This window comes from Felis catus, chromosome F2 (assembly GCF_018350175.1).
Source record: "Felis catus isolate Fca126 chromosome F2, F.catus_Fca126_mat1.0, whole genome shotgun sequence".
Taxonomy (NCBI): Eukaryota; Metazoa; Chordata; class Mammalia; order Carnivora; family Felidae; genus Felis; species Felis catus.
The window spans coordinates 52,057,793-52,081,865 of NC_058385.1; the positions used below are offsets into that span (position 1 = coordinate 52,057,793).

At 39.0% G+C, this 24,073-nt stretch overlaps 1 long non-coding RNA gene across 7 annotated transcripts in view; it reads left to right on the forward strand.

Annotated features, from left to right (window-relative positions):
* Positions 1-24,073, forward strand: part of LOC109496163 — a 237,489-nt gene that overhangs the window by 53,394 nt on the left and 160,022 nt on the right. For 6 of the 7 annotated variants that reach the window (XR_002152042.2, XR_006592380.1, XR_006592383.1 and 3 more), the window contains exon 2: positions 477-628. The exons of the other annotated variant lie outside the window; for it this stretch is intronic. This is a non-coding gene — a long non-coding RNA (uncharacterized LOC109496163). The remainder of the gene's footprint in view (positions 1-476; positions 629-24,073) is intronic. 7 annotated transcript variants of the gene reach the window in all.

Genomic DNA, 24,073 nt, shown 5'->3' on the forward strand with positions numbered 1-24,073 from the left:
GATTCTGTATTTTTAAGAAGCCCCCACATCATGCTGATGCTGCTTGATCTAGGACCACACTTTGAGCAGCAAGGATTTTATGTGGAATTCTCCAGTAGCTGGGCAGAGTAGATATTAACCCCTTGTACAAGTGAGAAGATAGAGGCTAAAGGGAATCTGATGCCATCATGCAGCTGTAAGATGTCTGATTCAGAATTTTTTATGGTATTCTTCAAATGTATTATTTTTATGTGTCTGTTGCATTACTATTTTTCTAATATTGGACTTCATGTAGTAGCAACTCCTGCCCTTTCTGTAGGGATTTCGTATCTTGGTAAGTTCTTCTCAAGTTCTTCTTTAAGTAAACCATAATATGTGGAAACACTAGGTTTTTGAGCGTTGATGGGCTTGTATATGTCCAGTCCCTGATAGGACAGTCCCACTGTATCCCACTGTGCATCTGATCACAATACAGCTTCATGTTGATACACTTGCAGATCATGGCGTCACATAAGGCCAGCTAGCCGATCTATACATTGGATTTCCTGCTCTGAAGGAGTTTGGGATCTCTCATCACTTCTGCAGACAAGGTTTTACCTGAAGAACCCGCCACTCGGAAATGCCTGTGAGCTTTTAAGCACTGCTATTGGTAGGTGCCACCTGCAGAGAGTCCAGCCTGGTGCTGTCTTGTTTACATTTATTCATTTATTGACAGGGGGCATGTGTGAGCAGGGTAGGAGCAGAGAGAGAGGGGAGAGACAATCCCAAGCAGGGTCCGCACTGTCAGCGTAGAGCCCCATGGGAGGCTCACACTCAGAAACCGTGAAATCGTGACCTGAGCTGAGATCAAGAGTCAGTCCCTTAACGGAATGAGCCACTCAGGCACCGCCAGCCAATTGGTATGGGGTTGGCTTTGGCATTAACCTGTCAGGTGCACCAGGTGATTCTAATATGAATGATCATTTTAAAAGAACTAATACTTAAGCACCTACTTACTCACAACAATTAAGTCATTATTTCTGGGTGGAATTGAAACGTGGGTAATTTTTTAAAGCTCCTAAATGATTTCACTGTGGAACTTATTTGAACATCACTGCCCTAACTCATTATTTCTGAAGTGGATGTTGCAACGGAAAAAGGAGCTGTTTTCTTTCTCCCAAGGAGATGAGTGAGAATTCTCATAAGAGGTGAGGGGGTTAGCTTTGGTTAAAATGGTAACAGTTCTTAAAACTGAAGCAACAGGGAAACACCATGAGTGTGGTAATGTCAGTTTGTGTTCACTTCGTGGTTTCTAAACAAGAATATGTCAAGTCTGAGTTTGTCCCATTTTTACTATTCCTAATGAATGTGTTGTTTCTCTTTCCCATTGTATGTCATAAAATCTAGGGTGTAAAAGGTAAAGAAATTTTGAGATGTGTTAGGTAAATTGTTAGAATTCACTATGTGTTAATTTTTATCTTTCACATTTCCCCCTGTGATTTGTTTTTTTTTTTCTGGTCATGGTATTTTGTCGTGGGAGCTGTTTTAGCCTCCTAGATCTTGGTTTCTTACCGGATTGAGTGCCGTGTCCTTTAATAATAATAATTTTAAAACAATTATATCAAACTCATGATGTACGCTTCCTAGACACAAATGGAGTAGGACTAAAATTCATTGTTCAAGATTATCTAGATGTGGTACAGATGAACTATCAGGCTATTTTCTACAGTGCAATGAAATGTTTTCAGATTTCCATATGGAAAGCAGCCTCAAATTTAGGAACTGATCACTTCCTTCTAGGAAGGTAGTGAGCTTTAAGTTTGTTTCTTCATAATGTATTTAGGGAGAAATTCAGTTCCTGCCCAAGATAATGCAAAAGTCAAAATAGAGAAGTGAGACTTCAGGTAAACAGTTGCTTACCTTATAATCTTCTGGATAGATTGAACATCATGCAAAATAGTGGATTTAAACCAACAGGATTTTTTTTCCAAGCAACGATCTCTCAAGAGGTTAGCTAGTTGATTTTTGCTAAGCAGGCAGTAAATAACTCTCCCTCATTCAGTCTCTTGCCCTTCCCAAGACCCTGTATCTGGATTTGAGATTTTAACTTTTTGTCTCTGAAATAATTGAAGCAGGGAGAGATCAAAGGAGTTCTCCCAAATGATTTATGATGATGATGATGATGATGATGATTTATTGACTAAATGCAGATCTCAGAGTGACATTGCCTCATAACCAGTGGGTGCTGACAAAACAATAGAGAACTATTATAAAAAAGTGATGGGTCTCCACAGTGAACCAGGAGATGCTAAGGTCCCTGATAACTTTGTGCCATATTGACACGTGTATTTCTTCAATTCTTGCTGACCTCTCCTACTTTGTCTATTCTAGAACATCCCTCCTTCTGCTCTCTGGTTCAACTAAGCTGAGTTTCTTGTAATTGTTGCAATGATGTTAAATCCTTTCTGGCCCCTGAACTTTTGCACATGTTGCTTCCTTTGCCTACATCTATGATTCTCAAACTGTTTGTTCTCAGGATCCCTTAATACACTGAAAAGCTGAGAACCACCAAGAGCTTTTGTTGATATAGGTTATATTATTGTATCTACCACGTTAGAAATGGAAGCCGAGAACACTTTAAATTGTTAATTTTCTCATACAATGACATAAGCCCGTTACATTATTACAAACAACATTTTTATGGAAAGTAAACTAGATCTTTTAAAACAAAAAGAATTAGTGAAAGGAGCAACATTGGTTTTTTCCCCCATATCTCTTTAATGTCTTGCCTTAAAAGAAGACAGGTGGATTCTTATATGTGCTTCTGCATTTAGTTTTTTTGCAATATATTGTTTTGCTGGAAGTATATGAGCAAATCCAGCCTCAGACATATATGTAATTGGAAAAGGAAGATGTATTTTAGTAGCCCCTACACCAAAATTAAGCAGCAGTTTCTTACAGCTTAGTTGTGCTGTAGTTACAAGATTAGTTTATAATAAAAACTAAGATATTCAATCATAGATTTACTCGCACTTCTTGGAGAGAACAAAGAAAGCCCTGCTTCTATGAACACACTCTCAGATCACCTAATGCATTGCCAAAACCCTATTATGAATCCTTTTTGAAACCCTCTTACTGAGATCACCCCACAGTTCTCAATAGTGTGTGTTCTTTGGTGCAACACGCCCGTCAATGATACTAAGTTTGTTTGACTACAGGGATTTTCCTGGTGGTTTTGGGCTGGAAAGAATCAACACTGGTTTTTATGGCCCCTTGTGAGTAGGATTTGCAGTGTCTATTTCTGTGGGTGAATAAAACAACCCATTTCCAGGAGATTGCTGTAAAGTTGGAGCAACCACCGTCCTACTTTCACGATTGCTGTTATTCTGATGATAAAATGGTCTTAAGTCCTTTGGCTTTCTTTTTAGAAGACTGATGGCCAATAACCAGTGCTAAAGTTGTTGCTGAATTACAATATTTGCATCAGGGCTTTGTGTATCTGGATGCAGAGTCAGACTTCCCAGGTTCAAATATCAGCTCCACTGCTTACAAGTTGTGTGATCAGGTGCAGTGTGTTTTTGTTCTCAGTGCTCAGCTTCCTTACTTGTATAATGGGGATAATAGTAGTATCTGCCTCATAAGCTTGTTATGTTCGTATGAATTTGTGTTTGCTTAAAATAGTGTCATTCAACACTATGAATACTTGTTAAATTAATAGTTTCTTAACAGAACCTTGACTCTGCGTATCCCCTTAGCCTATCTGCACAGGTTTAATTAGAAGCAAGGTGAGCTTATGAGACTTTGTCTACAATTTTCTTTCAAAATTGTCTGCTCTGGTCATCACAATGAAATAGTAATGCAATTCGTAGAAAGATGCCTATTTTTACAACTAAAGATCGTGCAGTTTTTTTTTAATGACAAGCATAGGTAAAGGTAGGATTATATAAAGTAGGAGATAACCCATTTGAAGATCTGAATTTTGATACTACAATTGCCTCAGTTCTTCGATGTTAATTGTATCTTAAACTTTACCTGGATTGATATGGGAGGATATATACATGTAATGTGAACATAGGATTTACAATAGAAATTTATTATAATCTAAATGCACTAGTTTTTAGCATAATGTTAATTGCAGAAAAGGCTTAGAAAATACAGTAAAGGGGCGCCAGGGTGGCTCAGTAGGTTAAGCGTCTGACTGGCTCAGATCATAATCTTGCCATTCATGAGCCCCGTGTCAGGCTATGACCTGACAGCTCAGAGCCTGGAGGTTGCTTCAGATTCTGTGTATCCCTCTCTCTGCCCCTTCCCCACAATCTCTCTCAAAAATAAATATTAAAAAAAATTTAGGGGCGCCTGTGTGGCTCAGTTGGTTAAGCGCCTGACTTTAGCTCAGGCCATGATCTCACATTTGGGAGTTTGAGTCCCGCATCAGGTTCTGTGCTGACAGCTCAGAGCATGGAGCCTGCTGCAGATTCTCTGTCTCCTTCTCTCTCTGCTCCTCCCCTGCTCACACTCTCTCTCTTCAAAAATAAATAAACATTAAATTTTTTTTAAATAAAAATAAGTAAAAAACAGAAAATGAGAAAATGCAGTAAAAATTACAAGAATCCATAGAAATGATCTCCTTGAACTTTTGTGGTAAAGCTTATCTTTACCCTTAGATCAATGAAATTTTTTTTTTCAACGTTTATTTATTTTTGGGACAGAGAGAGACAGAGCATGAACGGGGGAGGGGCAGAGAGAGAGGGAGACACAGAATCGGAAACAGGCTCCAGGCTCCGAGCCATCAGCCCAGAGCCCGACGCGGGGCTCGAACTCACTGACCGTGAGATCGTGACCTGGCTGAAGTCGGACGCTTAACCGACTGCGCCACCCAGGCGCCCCTGAAATTTTTAATATATGAGGAAAATTTTGTGTTATTAAAGGCTTTTAACCAATACTGAAATTACTGGAAGTATAAATTTCAAAGTTTTTTCTCTGCCCTATGTACAATTTACACATTTTATTCTACTTACACATCTATGGGATGGGAGCGATCACCCATTTGTTGTTTACATTCATTAACTTATAAATTTAACAGATTAAATCCCATTGTATGAATAATATCTATAATATCATATTTCAAAACGTTAATCTGATTTTTTTCAACACTATATTCAGACTTACACATCTAACAAGCAGAATATTTTTAAATATTTCAATATAACTTCTAAATAATTTTTTTCTAAATTTATAAATTTAATAAATAGATTATATTTTATATTAAAACTATTTACAAGTCAGTCAATCTGTCTTTTATGACTTTTAAAGTAAAATCACACCTATAATATCAATTTTGAAAGTTTAAGTAAAACTGCATGTTTAATAAATCGCTGGAGGGTCCACATAGCATAGTGGATAATAGAATGAACTTGGGAACTTTACTGTCTTAGGTTCAAGCCCCAGATTTGCCACTTACTACTTGTATAGCCTTGAGTAAGTTACTTTTCTGTGCTTCAATTTTCTTATATATTATTAGGTTTGTTAGGGGTATTAAATGGTTTAGTATTTCTAAAGATTCAAAAGGGTACCTATTACATAGAATTATATACTGTTTATTAAAATACATAAAATTTCTCTAAAACATCAAATTATTTTAAGCATTTAAAAACCTAAAATAACATTAGGGGCATCTGGGTGGCTCAGTCAGTTGAGCGTCTGACTTCGGCTCAGGTCATGATATTGTGGTTCACAAGTTTGAGCCCCACATCGGGCTCTGTACTGACAGCTCAGAGCCTGGAGCCGGCTTCAGATTCTGTGTCTCCCTCTCTGTCTCTGCCCCTCCCCTGCTCATGCTCTGTCTCTTTCTCTCACTCAAAAATAAATGAGAACATTAAATTTTTTTTTAATTCAAAAAAATAAAAACCCGAAATAACATTTGGTGATTGTATTTCTAAACTTAACTCCAAATTGCTAATAAAATGGATTTGATTTACTTAGTTACCCTGGTTTTCACAACTTCTTGTAGTTTCAAACTCCCTTATCTATGTAGGGGAGATGTGTGTTGTCTCATATAAATAGAAGTTACCTATTGAATATTGGTGACTATGATACAAACGTGGATTTGAGTTATTGGCTAAGATTTGAGGAACAGGACCTAGGACCTATCCTGGCTTTGCGTCTTCCAAACTGATTTTTTTTTTTTTTAAATGTAGTATCAATGAGCTGGTCTTGCTCATACAGACGAGGCTCTGTTGGTTTGTCAATGGCGAGCTGAATGCCTGGAATTATGGCTGAGGCTCATTTTATCAATTCAGTAAATTTAGCTCTAACCCAGTTTTCAACTCTGATCTCTTTTTAAATCTTGTCTCCAAATTTTAATCACCTGACGGAAAGGATTTTTTTTTTTTTTATCCTGTACATATACTTTAATTGATTCATTATTTGGAGTAAACAAATCCCTTTATTGCCTCACGTAATGTTTCATGCTTTTTCTTTTTTCCTTTGGTACTGTGTAAAGTGCTATCATTTTCTTGACAGCTTTCTCAATTCCTCTGCTCCCACTTTTTATTTATCCCTGGCCAAGCCACGAAGGAAACAAATTACACTATTTCAGTGTCTGCCCATTGGCAGTCTTGCTTTTTTGGGCCTCTCTTTACAAAGCTTTATAACTGCCCTGTTTGCCTCCTTCAGCTGGAATACCTTGGGCCATGTGCTTCCCTCTCGCAATACTTTATCACAATCTGAAAGAAGTAGCTGACCCACTCCAGCACCTTGACATCTAAACAGTCCCCTGAAATTCCTATCTTTAGTCATATTATCCGGGTCTCAGAACACAACAGATGGTTGCTTAATCAAACATCTTTTCTACTTAGAGTAGCAAGAATCAAAAATTTTCTAGCCCTCAGTGTAAGAAAACATCACTCTTTCTCATTCAGTCTCCACTCATTCTTACAATTTAGCATATGACAATTGTGATGCCCACTTCCAAGGGTCAATGTCATTATTAGGACTCTTGGTTGCAAGCTATAGAGGATTACTCTGGTTAACGTAAGTTTAAGAGAAGAGACTGGGGATATTGGAGAAAAGCTGTGATAACCCATAGATTCAAAGAAAGAGTGGAACAATTTAGCCATGGGGAAATGGAGGGACAGCTGGACTCAGTGGATCTTCTCTCTAGCATTCTGCCATTAGGATGACACAGCTTGAAAACATTTTCATTAATTATCTAAACCCAATTCTACTTGCAAACTACTCTTTAGGACTCTAATAATCTTTTTTCAAAACTTAGCCATTGTACCTGGTCTGAAAATCTGCTTCCTCTTACAGATAAGAAAACTGATCCAGAGGGTTTAGATAATTTGATTATAGTAAATATAATCAAGTTCCTTTGGGACTTAAGTAAATAAATCTCTTTGAATAGTCCTAAGAGTAAATGAACTCCTAAAGCATTCCTGAGAGTAAATATAATTAAAGTGACATTTTTACTAAGATGCGGTGTTAGTTCCTTTGTTGCATCACAGAATATGACACCGTGGTCTTTATATTTAGTCATTCTTTATACTTTTCTCAGCCCTTCTCCTTTATCTACAACAATACCAAGATTATGTATATATTAGTTGCCTAAGGTCAATCAGTAACGCTGAGAACACATTTGAGAAGGACTGCTTGGATGTGACGATATAGAAAAATATGATTTTTTCAAAGGTATTCCAATTCTTTTTGTCTAGTGGCTTGTTAAAATGAGATTGCTCTGAAAGGATTAGCTCTTTGGAATTTTTTTTTAATCCAACAAAGATTCAGTGACCACATACCATGTATAAGACACATAACAATTTGGGATGCATTAATAAATAAAACATAAAAGCAAACATAAAATATCTGTGGCTTTATGGAGTTTACACTCAAGTCAGAGAATACACGGTAAACATACAATAAATAGTGTAATAGCCAACACTAAGCATTATAAGAAATAAAGCAGGATAAGGGAATCAGAAATTGGAAAGAAAGGGGGCGCCTGGGTGGCTCAGTCACTTGAATGTCTGACTTTGGCTCAGGTCATGAACTTGCAGTTCATGAGTTTAAGCTCTGCGTTCTAGCTCTGTCAGCTGTGCTGACAGCTCAGCTCAGAGCCTGGAGCCTGCTTTGGATTCCGTATCTCCCTCTCTGTTCCTCCCCTGCTCGTTCTCTCTCTCTCTCTCTCTCTCTCTCTCTCTCTCTCTCTCTCTCAAAACTAAAGATTTAAAAAAAAAACTTGAAAGAAAATTGGAAAGGAAGTTTCAAATTTTAAGTAGAGTGGTTAAGAAAGTCCTTATTGAAAAGATAACATTTGAACAAAGACTCAAAGGAGGTGAAGGACTCTTTCATGTGGCTATTTAGTGAAAGAACATTAGACCATATTTGGATTTAATTTGGATTTTTAAATTGAACTTTATTGAGGTATAATTTACATATAAAAAGCACCCATTGTAATTTTAGAGTTGGATGAGTTTTGATAACTGTGTATTTCATGTTAGCACCATCAAAAACAAAATACAAAACATTTCTGTCACCTCTGAAGGTTTTTTTCTACTCCATTCCACTCACCCCCCACCTTTTACCACTAGTCCCAGACAATCACTGATCTTTCTTCTATACCTGTAATTTAGATTTATCTTCCTGGAGTTTTATAAAAATGAAATTATACACTAGTATTTATTTTTGTTGACCTTCATTTGCTCAGCGTAAATTTTTTGGTGGTTCAGCAACAAAGCAGTTCATTTCTTTGCATCCCTTTGTAGCATTACAATGCATGAATAATTTGCATAGCTTGTATTTCTATTTACTCTTTGATGGACATTTGAGTTGTTTCCAGTTTTTTGCTCTTGCATATAAGGCTGCTATGGATATTGAAGACAAGACTTTGTGTGGACCTATATTTATTTTCACTTCTCTTAGATAAGTCGGAGAAGTTACACAAGTGGGTGTTTATAAGAAAATGTCAAGTTGTTTCCAAAGTGTTGGCACCATTTTCTATTCCTGCCATTAATGTATGAGATTTCCAATAGCTACGTATCCTTGCTAACAATCTTTTAAAATTTTAGCCACTCAAGTGTATGTATAGTGATATCTCATTGTGGTTTTCATTTGTATTTTCTTGATGACTGATGATGTTTGATCATTTGCAAATATTCTTTTGTGACGTGTTAAAATGTTTTTTCTATTTTTAAAACCAATAGTCTGTTTTAATATTATTGAATGTAGAAAGTCTTTCTATATTCTGGATACAAATCCTTTGGTATTTGTATGTATTGAGACTATTTTCTCCCAAACTGTGGCTTGCTTTTCCTATTTTTTACAGGTAACAGACTATAGATGACTAAAGTTCCCAAAGTATAGGCCATGCAATAATTTGGATAAAATGGAAAATGTTAAATGTACATATAAAATGAGTAAATTTTGTACGCCAATCATAATTTTGTCCAGTCCAGGCTATTTCTTAAAGTAAATCCCTTTTTTTGTTTACCATCTATGACTTGATTATATTTCATCATCTAATTTTGCCTTGGCTTTTCATGTGTATACATCTTATTTTCTTGGCCAGATGTTTCTTTTCTTAGCTAGATTATAAGTCATTTTTCTTTCACTAGACTATAAGTTTTGTGTTTTTCTTTGTCCACTGCAGCAACTTTAGGCTTACTAGATATTTATGAATATATTTATTCATTTGATTAGACTTGGATTCTAAAGTCTAAGTATTTGGTGGATTTGTGATTTGGTGGTTTTTCTCATGTGTGTTAGGGTTCTCCAGAGAACCAAAACCAACAGGATGTATATATATACATAGAGAGATTTATTACAAGAAATTGGCTCACATTGTTATGGAGGCTAAGAAGTCCCAAGATCTGTAGCTGGCAGACTAGAGACCCAGGAGAGCCAGTTCTAGTCTGAGTGTGAAGGTCTGACCACCAAGAGACATAATAGTAGAAGATCCAGTTGGATGGCCTGCAAGTTTGACACCCAGAAGAGTTGATGTTTCAGTTTGAGTTTGAAGGCAGGAAAATCCAGATATCCTAACTCTAAGGCATCCAGGGTAGGAGGAGTTCCCTCTTACTATAGGAAGTATCAGCCTTTTGTTCTATGAAGGTCTTCAACTGATTGGATCAGACCCACCGAAACTGGGGAGAACAATTTGCTTTACTGAGTCTACCAACTCAAATGTTAATCTCACCCCAAAACATCTTCACAGACACAGACTATAAATATCTGGGCATCCTGTGGCCCAGTCAAATTGACACATAAAACTAACCAGCATATTATGGTAGAAAGGAAACTAAAATAAAAAGAAAATTCTTCTCAATTTACAATAGGGTATGGAAAAACTAAGGAAGCAAATTTTAATCAATGTGAAGGAAAGATAGGCCTATATAAATGTTTATACTTGGTACCTACTTAGATAGCTATATGTTGAATTCCTAGATATTTGAAATGAATAAATGCCCACTTGTACTATCAACAACTGTTCACCAATGGGGTTACCACTTTTTTACATAATGTGTTTTAAAACTACATTGTTTAATATGTTTTCTAGATAGCTTGAAATATTCCGGTGCCAGCTCATAACCACGTAAAACTCGGGAAAGGTATATTCCTCATGCAATCACTGGGTTCCTAATATCCAGTTTCCATGGGTGCCATGCTTGTGTCAGGCTAATTGATTGACAAAAACTTTGGCTGAAGATACATACAAATCCTGTTGAACAACTAGAGACTAGGCATGACTCTGAGGTGGAATCAGAAGCATTCCTTGCTTTGGCATTTCAGGGACTCACAATGATGGGCTGGGGCAAGCTCAGTGGTGGGAAGATTGGCCAAGTAAGACATCCCTCCCTTAACCTACCATACTTAACAGAGACACTGGTTCATGTTAACAGAAGAAGCAGGGTAGCCTAATAGGATGGAAGCATGTGGAAGGAAAAAGAACTAATGAGTTTGTAGGTAGCATTTGTAAATAAGAGCGTCTACATTCTTATTGATAGAATAGTAGGTCTTTTGGAATAGCTTCAAATGGCCAAACCAGGCATGATTGGGTTTAAATGAGGACTGGAAGCCCAGGCAGGATATGGTTTCATTCTGTAACATTTCCAGTTTTTGGCACTAGCTTTACTGCTGTGGGGTGGCATCCACACAGCCCTTCACATCACAGTCTTCTTGTAGCTTGACACAGCTTCTATTGTACAAGGCACATAAAACCCCAGAGGGATTCATTTGGATTTAGGCTTTCAGTGGGAACTGGGTTAAACTGTGTTCCCAGCTCATGTTCTACAAATCATGTTCTTATGTCAGATGAAAACCCCCATCCCTTGAATGTTGACCGACGACTGGGTTTTAGTTCACCTGTTGAGATTGGATTCTCCAGCAAGGAGCATTTCCGGGGGCCCGTTCCGGCTGCACTTAATACTCCAAGTTCTAGGAGAAATCTCAACGGCACAAGCATGTTCAGTGAGACGGTCAGCACTCTTACCAGAATGTAGTTTCTGTTTGACTTCTTTGAAGGATGGGTCTTAGGACTGTGTTTTAGGATTTTTCTCCTTGGAGAGGATAAAACTGAATGGTTTTCTTCCCTTAATAAAATACTTTCAGCAAGAGGATTTTTATTCCTGAAGCCCGATGGATTCCAGTGATATTTACCTAACCCTCACTGGCATCACATGTCCACATTAATTCAATTTACTTACAGCTCTAGCTATTTTTTTTACAAGAAAATAATTTATTTTCAGAAGATGTTCACATGACATAGAATCTTCTGAAATAGCATATAATGTTTTACATCATTCTAAATTTGGATATAAAAGCTTCTATCTTTATGTTCTTCTTATTCATATTTATCACCACTTCACTATATTTAGTATTTTTGTGGACAAGTTTGAAACTTAGGATGAACTATGTTTTTTGAAGAATTTCCTATAACCGAGTCCCACATCACTAAGGTAGAAATTAATTCATTTTTGTGGCCTCATTCAATATACTAATCAAAACAATGCTGTGTTTTCATTTGATATCTTATAATGTAACATTTTGTGCAAGATAATAGTTTATAGTGTAATAATATCTTATAATGTCACATCCATTATGCTTCCATTCTCATATTCATGCATTTTTACTGTCCCAAAAGAATGGCATGGAAAATAAAGTAGACATTTTTTAATTTAAAGTGTGCATCTAGGGCTGACTACTGGTGGTACTTCAGGAATTTTCACAGCATGTTTTCTTCCTGGGAATTATGAAGTTAGCTTTGGGATCTGGACAAGCTACCAAGAATTCTGGGAATCTGGATTCTAAAAGTAGTTGTTTTCGTTCAGAGGTCAGGTGGCTTGGCCAACAAAAGGGCAATGTCAGGGCAAGTGATCATTCATCATGCTGTCCTAGAACTGCTACTTTCTTCTAGAATCTGCAGTGTGGAGAATGGCTTCTTCCCAATGACCCCAATGCATTCTGCCTCCTGTGTAAACATCTCCTGGAGGGGTCTGTAGCCCCTGTGTGCAGTGCGAACTTACTGAAGTTTGGTAAGATTGGCTGCTGCTCTTCTCTTGGCTCCTGGCAAGATGAGCTGTTTTGGAAGTTGACTGCAATTTAATTATTTTTCTAAGGGATGAAGGTAGCTCATCAAAGGTTAGTCTGTTTCTCAGCCATTCTTGAGCTGTGTTTATAATAATGATATTATTCAAACTGGGACAGTGTTGAGAGTGAAATTGGTGCTCTTAATAATTGGACTGGTGCCAGTGTAAAATAGGATTGTTCCAGGCCAACCAGGGTGAAAGTTCACCCAAGCTGTAAGAATATAGACGTGGTTTTACCAGGCCATTTATAGTGAGAAGGATTGACAAGGAGGAAGATAAGTTCTGTCATGAGGTGAAGTAGGTGACGGATTAATGCTGTGCACGTGCAACAACCTTGTAAATCACAGGCCCACCAGGACCAACACAGGCGGGAAACACAAGATTGTTGCTTGTCACTCACCCAAACTTGGTTTAAGTAAGCCAGGGTTTGCTCAATTCTGTGTCAAAGATCTTTTTTGAAATCTGATAAAATCTAACAAAATGCTCCACAGAAGAATACACACACAGGTCAAATTTTGTGTGCAATTCCAGGGAATTGCTCAGTTTCTATGAAGCCACCTATGAAAATATGGGCCCTATATTTATCAGCCCTATAAGGCATAAACTACACAATAGACTTGTATTATTTTTTTTAATAAGTGTTACAGTAAAAGTAGGAGTGTATAGCTTATAGAATCTATTGAAATGGACAGGATCAAAAACCATTTTCAGATTTGTAAATGTGCATCACTGACTGATTTTTTTTTTTTAGTGTTTGCCCCTTCCCCTCTTCCAAAAATAAATAGAATGAGAGGGAGAGAGAATCCTATGCAGGCTCTGCACTGACAGTGCAGAGCCCAATGTGGGGTTTGATCTCACAAACTGTGAGATCATGACCTGAGCTGGAATCAAGAGTTGGGTGCTGAACCAATGGACTGAGCTGCCCAGGTGCCTTGTCACTGACAGATTTTGAGCCAACTGGGGGACTGTAAAGGAATTCATATAATCAGAATTCAGTGTACTCTGATCTCAAGAAAATGATTTCACCAGAGGTGTTAATTTTTGACAGTGATCATAACTTGGTGATATTCTGTAGTTGTAATTGATGTGGGTCTTTATAAGGAATGTAAAGCAATAATATGGCTGGATTCCTGCACAGAGAGACAGGACACCGAGGCTTTTTGTCCAGGAAGCAGCTTTATTCATGCCAGCACGGGCTCAGTGGGTTCATACCCAAAAAAACTGAGTCCCGAACACAGTGGGATGTAGCCTTTTATACAATTTCTACTTCTTTGTCTCCTATACATGGTAACATACAGACATACAGTCTGATTGGGTGGTCTATGTTAGAGTCGTGAGAAATGTCACCTATGAGCACATAGTCAGGTTGCCTTCCCTTGTCTTGATGTTTGTTTGTTTGTTTGTTTGTTTTTCTCACCACATTCCTTAGGGGATTCCACCACATTCCCCCCTTAGATGCTCGGACCCCCCCAATTTTGGGTCAAAGAGCATCATCGTGGTTCAGAGGTTTATATTTCCATAACATCATCACATGCGTGGCCGTTTTCCTTTTGAACATTTTCTCAATGAGGCTGGAGATGGACTGTATAACCAGGAGAGTTAGGCAAGGTAGGATTAAGCAAGCTCCCAAAATCAAGAGGATAATTTCCATGATTTTGATCTTGAGTCTCCCAAGAGTTGAAAATCAACCTCTAAATAACTCCCCAGAGTCCCAACCTTTCCAGGTCTGGACTGGGACATGAGAAACCTTTCTCATTTGATCTGTGATCTCTTCTATGACTTTTCCTTGATCATCTATCTGTAGGAAGCAGTTGCTCAGATTAAATTTTCCACGAACTCCTCCTTCAGAGACAAGCAAGTAATCTAAGGCCAAGTGATTTTGATAGATATAATTGTACATTTTGGTTTGCTGCTTGGCTAGTAAGTTAAGAGCTCTAGCAGTTTGGTTATAATTATAATTGGTTATAATTTCTACAACTGCTTGTAGTTTGATTATGCAGTTTAGCATGTAAATGGGAGTGTGGTAGTCCCAGGTCTCATCTTCTGCTCAGGTGGCGGGACCATAATATTGGATTATATGCTCATGAGGCCATTCATCATCTTTCCAATTGCCAATTTGTAGGGCACATCATTTCCTTTGAGTCTCCTTGTCCCCATACACTTGGATGCCCAAATATCCTCCCCTGGCAAATGGAAGCAGGAAGAAAGATGGATGAATAGTTCCCAGCACACATGGCCCTGACCTGCCTGGGGGAAGTACTGTATAGGCTGTCCTTCCACATATCCAGTATAGTCCACCTATACTGAGGCCTACCATTTGATGACTACATTGACCTTGTCCCAGGCCCCTTGGAGATGAAAGAAATTAGACAAGAGGTGGGGATCTGGTTCAAAGTGATCTGGGGACCCTCACCACTGTGTTTCCTGGGGGTTGACTTACAAAATCTTTGGCCTAGGCACACTAAACTTCCAACAGAGATGGTGAACTTTCTTCCCCACCAGGCAAGGCAGTTCTTCCCAATAATTGAAGTTTTGAGGAGCCAAAGTCCGATAATAGCACTGGGGTATTCTGTTCCATTATAACGTTTGCTAGGATCTAAGTCTCTAGCCTCCCATGGCCATTGATCCCCCATGTTGGTTCCTCTGCATACACAGTAAGAAGAGATATTTAAGGTCTGGGCTATAGTTTCTGCTAAGGCAAGGAACAGGTTTCTTATTGTGGTGGAGATTAAGGGAGGGTTACTTTCTATTGCCTCATAAAAGGAATGAAAGACTTCATGAGTTGAGGCTTAGAGTGAGACAGCAACCGTCTTGAAGTACAACAGGGTTCCTGGGTCAGTGCCTTGCCTATATATATATATATACACATACACACACACACATACACACACACACACACACACACACACACACACACACACACATATACACATAGACATACCAATCCTGAGGCCATTTCGCCATTTTGGGTCTCCTGGATTAAAGATAGGAAAATTAACACGGTTACAGGCTTCCCAGTTTACAGGCTGTAGCCCCCTTTTGGAGGTTTGCTGCCTTATCTTTACCTTTATGGGTGGCCCACAAGACACAGCTCCGATAGAGGTTGTAAGCCCAGTGGTCACCATAACATGTGGATTGGGGTGAGGCCTGTTCACATATATTTGTCAGTGAGCCTGTATTCTCATTCCCATGGTAGACTTCCAAAATTTTGAACCAACAAAGGGTTTTTGTTAATAGCTGCGCACATGTCAAAAAGTACCAGTACTGGTAGGTGGGGATTCATAACCTGGGTTTGGCTAATTAATTCCCCCCCATCCTGGGAGTCTCAGACTTCTAACCATTCCTCCCTTGGGGAATACTGCAGGTCAAAACAAGTGTATTACCACTCCTGTTGGCAGATAGAATAGGTGATCTTTTTGTGTCTGTAGATCCCCAGGACCTTTCTCTGGCATGAGAAGCGAGCATGGTAAAGTCCAAGTGACTCCCTGGCCTGTCCTGGTTATGAGAATACATGGGTCACATGATGCGATATCTAGGTCTACCAAAGGGGTCCAGATTAGAAGCAACAAATACCAATGAAGCATCCTATCCACAAAAGGAAGGAGAGTGCTAAAAGAAACCTCTCACCATACTTCCAGTCGTCTAGGATGGCCTCTGCCAAGCCTACAGTGAAAGGTAGAGCAAGAATCACAGTAACAGTGAGAAACTATGACAGGGCATCACAGTGAGGAAACAGATATATTGCCTATGGCCCCCACAATGGTGGCTTGTCTCTGTGAGAGGGGACCCATGGGTTCGGTCCCCACTGAGTGTTCTGCCCCAGTATCCACCATGAAATCAATGGGTCAGCCCCCCACATTCATTCAGACCATAGGCTCTTGGGGACCTAACAACATAGAGCCCGGTCTGTCCTAGTCCTCCTTATGGTCCTCCATGGTGGCTAGCCCCATAAAATCATCTCCAGGGGCCCCATGTGGCTGTAATGCTGGTTGGTACCAGCCTTGGACCACATGGTGTCTTTCTGCTTGAGGTCCTGCTGGGAAGTATCTGGCTGCTGGGGGCACCCATTTTTCCAGTGGCCCTCCCGACAACAGTGAGCATACTGGTTCTATCCTAACTTTGGTCCTGGGTGAGACCCTCCTCCCTTCCATTCCCCTTTTTGGCCTCAGCCCCATCCCTGCGGTGCACCTTTCCAGGAACATTGCAATCGCTCCGCTAAGGCAGCAGATAACAAGTCTGCCTTTTTTCTGTATCTTCTGGTGTTCTTACCACTAGGCTGCCTGGTCACAACTGACAAACACCTGAGTTGCTACTTCCAGCAACTGACTGGCATTCAGGCCAGAGAAACCCTCTAGCCTTTGCAGTTTGTGCCAGATGTCCCTTTGGGCCTGACCAAATGTGAAAGCCACATTGATCATCCACTGGTTAACAGGCACCTCTGGATCAAAAGGGGTGTAGAGATGAAATGCCTCATTTAGTCTCTCCTAGAACTGGCTTGGGCTCTCCCTCAGGTCCTTGGAGCACTTCTGATGTTCTACTCATATTTATAGCCTTTTTATCCCCTTCCTTCATGCCATTTAGAAGAGCTTCTTGATACAGTTCAATCCTTGTGAGCCGTCCATCTACACTTGAGTCATTTGGGTCCCATTTGGGGTTCTCCCCAGGCAAGTGAGCCAGAGCATAAGCCTGGGTATCTAGCATCCCAGCCGGGCCATTCTCTTCTAACCATTTTAGTACCACCTGGGTAATTCGGCAACCCTCCTCTGTGTTGAACAAAGTCAGGAGGAGTGGTGGCATTCTGTCCAGGTATGTTTATGGGTTTGAATTATGGACTGCATTATTTCAATCATAGCCTGGGTCTTCTCTGTTTAGAGGGAGTATGGTGCTTCCAATTTAGGAGGTCTATAGTAATAAAAAGTTGGTACACAAAAACACACTGGCCTCCTCCGATCTTGCCTTCCTGTTCATAACAGACCGGTCCTCTAGTTTCCCTCAGTGGAATCTGTAGGGCTCCCTGGTGTTGTTGCAGGGAGGGACTGTCTCCACTGGCCTGATTGTCTAATCCCCTTCTGGGAGGGGTACATGGGTTTAGGACCGGTGGTCTGAGTGAGCTGGTCACATCAGGAGAGGCCGGTGGTGCTAGAGGTGGTGAGGCCTGGGGACTATGGGCAGGTTGGGGTGGGGTTTTGGCAGCCAGGGCAGCTGGAGGAGCAGGTGGCAGTGAAGGGTACAGTAGTGTCCCCTTAGTCTCTCTTGACAGTAAGGGTTTTTCAATTTTTGGTGGGCATTTGGAGGAAGCTGTGACATAATCCATCATAACTTTACAGTTGTCTTCAATACAGACTTTTAGCCAAGCCAGCTGGGATAGGATAAGGTCTTGACAACAGTTAATGTAAGGAAATACGGGGGATCCAGGCCACCCTGACCAAACAACCCTGAACATTCGGCTAACTAATCCTTTATCAAGTGAGCCCTTGGAGGGCCAGCCCACCTGAACGATGGCCAATCAATTTCACAAAATGGAGCTTTCTGGGAGTTAATTTCATACCGTAATCTCCTGAATATCCCTTCTTAAAATTCCTGAACATACCCTGTGGGGGAGTCAGTTTACTCTGCTTTCCACCCATTTCCTCCCCTTTAATGGACAACTTTCATGCACAAGAGAGGAAAAAGGGGGATAGGAGGGGCTAATTTGGAGGGGATGCACACTGTCTCTTTCTGGCTTTCTGGCTTTCTTCTTGGAGATATTTCAGGTGCCTCTTGGCATTGGTGGGTTCACAATAAATCATGGACCCAGATCAAACTCCCAAGGAAGTCTGATGCACCCTAAGCCCTATGAGGTCACGATGGAAATGCACATCTGGACTTAACACTTGCTTCAGCCCATTGGTCAGGTCGGAGCCTTTCCACTGTCCATCTCATTCACACACAGTCACACAAAGACTCTAACCTGCTGCGCAGCACCCAGTTCCATAGAATTGCGGTTTTGTTTCTTAGGGAATTCCATGTGGAACTATTCAGGCAACTCTGAGAGGTGATCAGGCTTCCCTTCTGCCTCTTAGGGGCAGATCTACCAAAATGAACTAGGGTTCTTACCAGTCTGACAGGCGGCACTCCCTGAGCTGGTTCCTGGGCCTCACTGGGTTCTGTTGTGCATCTGGGGTCCTCACCCCAGCATGCCAGGAGGAGCTAGTCTCCAGATCAAGCAGTCTGCTGGCACCCAGTGCCCTCCTGAGGTTCACACCCGGGCCTCCAGGCCCTCTGAGGTTCACACCCGGCAACAAAGGAGGTGGAAATGCACCATCTCCCAATCCCAGAAGTGAGCCCCAAGAAATGTAGCCAGAGTCTCACACAGAGAGGACACTGAGGCTTTTTGTCCAGGAAGCAGCTTTATTAATGCAGGTACAGGCTCAGTGAGCCCCAAACACAGAGGGGTGTAGCCTTTTATGCAATTTCTACTTTTTACCTCCCATACATGGTAATATACAGACATACAGTCTGGGCGGTCTATGTTACAGAGTCGTGAAGAATGTCACGTATGCACACAAAGCCAGGTTGCCTTCCCTTGTCTTGAAGTTTTCATCACATTCCTTCAGGAGGGCTCTCCCACAATAATAATTTTAAAAAGCTAGCATCTGTGAGTATTTTGTACCAGCTGTGCATCCAAAGACTTTACATGCATATGTGAATTGTCCTACATATAACCCTTGAAGAACTGTATTTAAATTAAATTTCCGTTTTACAGATGAAGAAATTGAAACTTGAAGAGGCAAAGTAACTTCCTCACACAGTAGCATATTATTCCGGGTTGTCTGACTCTAAAACTTAGACTCTCACCTGTTAGAAAATGTAGGCCATGACGCATGAGTATCCTTTCTTCTGCTGATGTTACGGGATCGTATTCCTTTTTAAAAGCAGTGGGGGGGGGGGGGGGCGGGGAAGCCAACATAGGCTAAGGAAAAATGGTCTACAGAGGGATACAATTTGCCTTACATGTCATTGTAGAAGTACCTTGGGAGAAAAGTGGTAAGGGCTTTTGAAGAGTCTTAAGATAGCTATGATAAAGAGAACATGCAAATGAAGATGTGACAGAAATATAAGTACAAAGTAGTCCTTTGGCCCCCAGGAGACATGATCCCAGTTAGCTTTCATCTTGATCCCTTCTATCTTCTCTCATTCTTGCTTTCTTCTACCCTTCTATGGTACCATATTCAATGGCTTTCCACCCCACCAAGCCCTTCTATTCCTTTCCCTATATATTCAAAGACATCACAAATTGTTTTGGGCATCTCAAAACCCTCTAACCACTGCCTTCAGAAAAATGCAATCACCCTGAATGCAAGGAATCAATAGGAAAAGGGATAAACTATAGTGTAAGCATACAATTGAAATCTATGTATTAGAAAAGAAATGAATTAGAATTAGTTGTTAATGTGAATGTCTTATAGAAACAGTTGAGCAAATAAAGCAAGAATATATACAGTATGATCTAATTTAGTATTGTGTATCATTAGGGATATATGCATATATATTTAAAGTGATAAATGCACGAGAATGCAAAACACCTAATCCAAGTTAGTGGTTATCTTTGGAGCAAGGAATAGAGAGAAGTGGCTATAGAGTAGTATACAGGGGGTTTCAGTTCTACTGTCTTCAGCCAAAGGACTTGAGGGAAAGTCCAGGACAAAGGAATTATCTTAAAACTATTAGTTGCCAATACTTCTAGTAGCTGGGAGAATGGGTGTTTCTATCCTGTAGTGGAGATCTGGGTGGGCACCACAATATCTATTCAGAGTAATCGTTGCCTCTTAAATATGCCTGCACATTAGAATCACTTGGGGAGATTTGCAAACTCCCAGAGCTCAGTCTGCATGCCACATCAGTTAAATCATACTTTTTGAGGGGCACCTGGGTAGCTCAGTGGGTTGAGCATCCAAATTTGTCTCAGGTCATGATCTCACAGTTCCTGAGTTTGAGCCCCACATCCAGCTCCATGCTGTCAGCACAGCTTAGTTCTGTGTCTCCCTCTCTCTCTCTGCCCCTTCCCTGCTCATGCATGTGCATGCTCTCTCTCTCTCTCAAAAAAGAAGTAAACATTAAAAAAAATTAAATCATACTTTCTGAAAATGGGGCCCAGGTGTTAGCACTCTAAAAAACTCCCTCAGTGATTCCAATGTGCAGTCACAGTCTAGTTGAAGAAACGCATGTTAGTACATCCCTCCACTTATCCAGTTATTGTTAAATTCTTATTGTAAGGTCTTATACTATTACCTATGAAGCTCTTAAATTTATTTCTATCATCTTCTTTTGATTGTTTAAAATGCTACTTTAAAAATTTCATTTTCTTGTGTTGCTAGTATATAGAAATGACTATTTTTTAAAAGATCTATGTCCACCAATCTTGATGTATTTTTAAAATTAATGCTTGAATATTGCCTATGTTCTCTTTTGCAGGTGTCTATGTAAATAATTACGTAATATGTGAATAATGATCAGTTTCTTCCTTTTCAACCTTTATCCCCTTAAACCTTACTTTTTATGTCTTACTATGATTACTTGGACCTCCAGGGTTATGCAGATTAAAAGTGAAGATGGCAGGAAATGATTCATTCTTGAATTTAAAGGGAAAGCTTTTAAAGGTTCACTAGTAAGTATGATATTTGTGGTAGGGTTTATGTATATCTTCTTCATTGGGTAATGAAGTTCTCATTCTTGATTTTTATAAAAGTTTTATCATTAATTGTACAGAGTTTACTGAATTCTTTTCCTACCCCTGTGATTATCTAAGTGTCTTTTGATCTGTTAATATGGTAGATAACCTTTTATTGTTAAATTTTTCTTGCATTCATGGAACAAATCCAACATGCATTACCCCTTTCTGTTTCAATTCTGTTCATAAGTAAATTTAGGGTAGTTTCCTTTTCATACTGTAATACTGGTATTAAAGTTATACTATACTCTAAGCAAATGTCAGTAGCATGTTTCTTCTTTATCTGGTAGAGTTTGTGACAATCTTTTCCTTTTCTGTTTTGTAGAATTCATCTATAATACAGTCTGAAATGTTTTGGATTACCTGGGTAGATTTTTAACTAATACAATTTCTTTAGTGATGTAAGGACTATTTATGTTTTCTATTTCTTCTTGAGGAAGTTACACTAAGTATATATTTGCAGGAAATGGCCCATTTTATTTAGATCATTGAACTATTGGCATGATATTAATAATACATGGTGATTATATCCCATTCTGAATTTATGGCTTTATAGTTGCTCCAGTATAATTTATTTGTCCCTTTTCTGTTTTTTTTTCCTTGATCTTTTCTGGGGAAAATGTATAAATTGGTTTCTTCTCATGTTAAGGGCTATACATATATTCTTATTCAAATTTTTGATCCAAAGGAAACATTTGGATATGACTAGTGCTCTTCTGTAAACAAGTAAGGTGATTCTCATGATAGACATGTAGGCATATTTTGAAAAGATGTGCATTAAACTCAAGACTTGTTAGAAGTTGTCCATTTTGGGGTGCCTGGCTGGCTCAGTCAGAAGAGCATCCCACTCTTGATCTCAGGGTCCTGAGTTCAAGTCCCACAGTAGATGTAGTGATTACTTAAATAAACAAAACTAAAAAAAAAAACCCAACAATAACCAAAAAGCCATTCTCCTTATGAATAAGACTGCTTTGCTCTCTTATACACTGCCCAAGTTTTTACTGATAATGTTGTTAACAATTAAAAAATTTAAAAACAATTAAAAATTTAAAAACAATTTAATAATTTAAATATGAAAAACAATAAATTTAAGGTATACATACTTATTAGTTTATTCATTTATTTATTCAATAAGCATTTATTAGAGGTATACTATTGTCACATATAACATATTACTAGGCACTGCCATTCTTCTGGCCTAGAATGCACAATGCCCTTGTATTTTAAGATGTGCTATTTCTAGAACTCCTTAAAAGAAAAAAAAGTGTTCATAAGGGCCAAAATCAGCAATAGGATGAAAATACTGCATCAAATACTTGATGGAAACTAAAACATTGAGCTTCCTCTCTGCCTCTCTTCAACCTAAGTCCTTGTGACAGGAGTATATTTAGGTATGTTACTCTCCTGGTGCGATTGTTTATGTCGGATTGATGTCACCCAGTGAGGGGATCATTTGCTTCATACCATCTAAATTGCTGGTGGAATTTGAGTAGCACACATATTTTTTTTAACTGAGTTATTTTTTTATTTCATCACTGTCATTTCTAATATATTCTGAGGGAGATTTGGTTACATAGTTATGTCCACTCACATAAGGCAAAACATTTTGGTTTTGAGAATACATAGTCCATAATGATATTGCCAAAATCTAAGTCAATGACCAGTTAGATGAGAACTATTTTACAATTTTTAGTTTTAACCTGTTGCAAATTTCTTTTCTAGGGGATATTTGGCACTCATATTGTACTTTGATGGAATATAGATATTAATTATTATTCTCCATTATCAATATAAATAAATTGCTTGAACTTGCTTTGAATACCTTTCCTATTTCAGTACCCATTTAAATTTGTCTTTAATACTGTTTACAGAATCTCATAAGGCAACTTCAGGGATATTAGAATCGAGTGGTTTCAATCTAATGTTCATCCTAATACAACTGAGTAATTCAAATACTTTCATTAGTAAGTGAGATGCCTCATCAGTGATTCATTTGAAAGAGGGGACATTATAAAGTTTATAAAAATTCCCAAGGAAATTTATTCAAAGTGACTATTACAAATATTTATCCACATATCTACAGTGAAGTATCCACTGTATGTTAAGCACAATCCTAGCCACTGAAAATATAGCATCGAGCAGAATAGTTACTGCCCTCTTGGAATTATATTGGTAGACTTTTATCAGGAAATTCCACTGTAAAGGGGCAAGATTTACAATAACTTTAATATAGGTGCTCATAAAACTTGGGGGAGATACACAAAACCCAGACTTGGAGACGAAGAGGAGTCTATCTGAAATAAAATATCTCTTTGCTGAGAACTGAGCACTTAGCGAAGAGCTGTCAAGATTGTAGACCAGGGTTTGGGAGTTCTAAGCAGCAGCAGCAACAAACAAACAAATGTGGAGTGAGCTGGGGTTATATGAATTCAATATGTATTAGCTACTCTATAGTGTATACTGGATGAACTAAAACAACTTTCAGACGTGATCTCTCTTTGTTTTGTATTATTTTCTTCTTATATATTGTAATGCTTTTATTACATGAATAGAATTTGATTATCACCCTTTACAGCTCTATCCTACTTAGGACCACCAAAGATTAAATGCATAAAAATGGCAAAGAAGGTATTAGAAGAACCATGATGGCTATTAGTGGTCTCTCTAGTTAAAAAAAAAAGGCACCAAATTTAGTGTAAGAAACCCCCTTTTAGCCTCTTAGGCCTCCAAGTTATAGAAATCATACAAACTAGCTTCGGCCAAAACTCAATTTATTGTAAAAATACCGGTGTACTGCATAAAAACCAAGGACAGGAGTACGGAG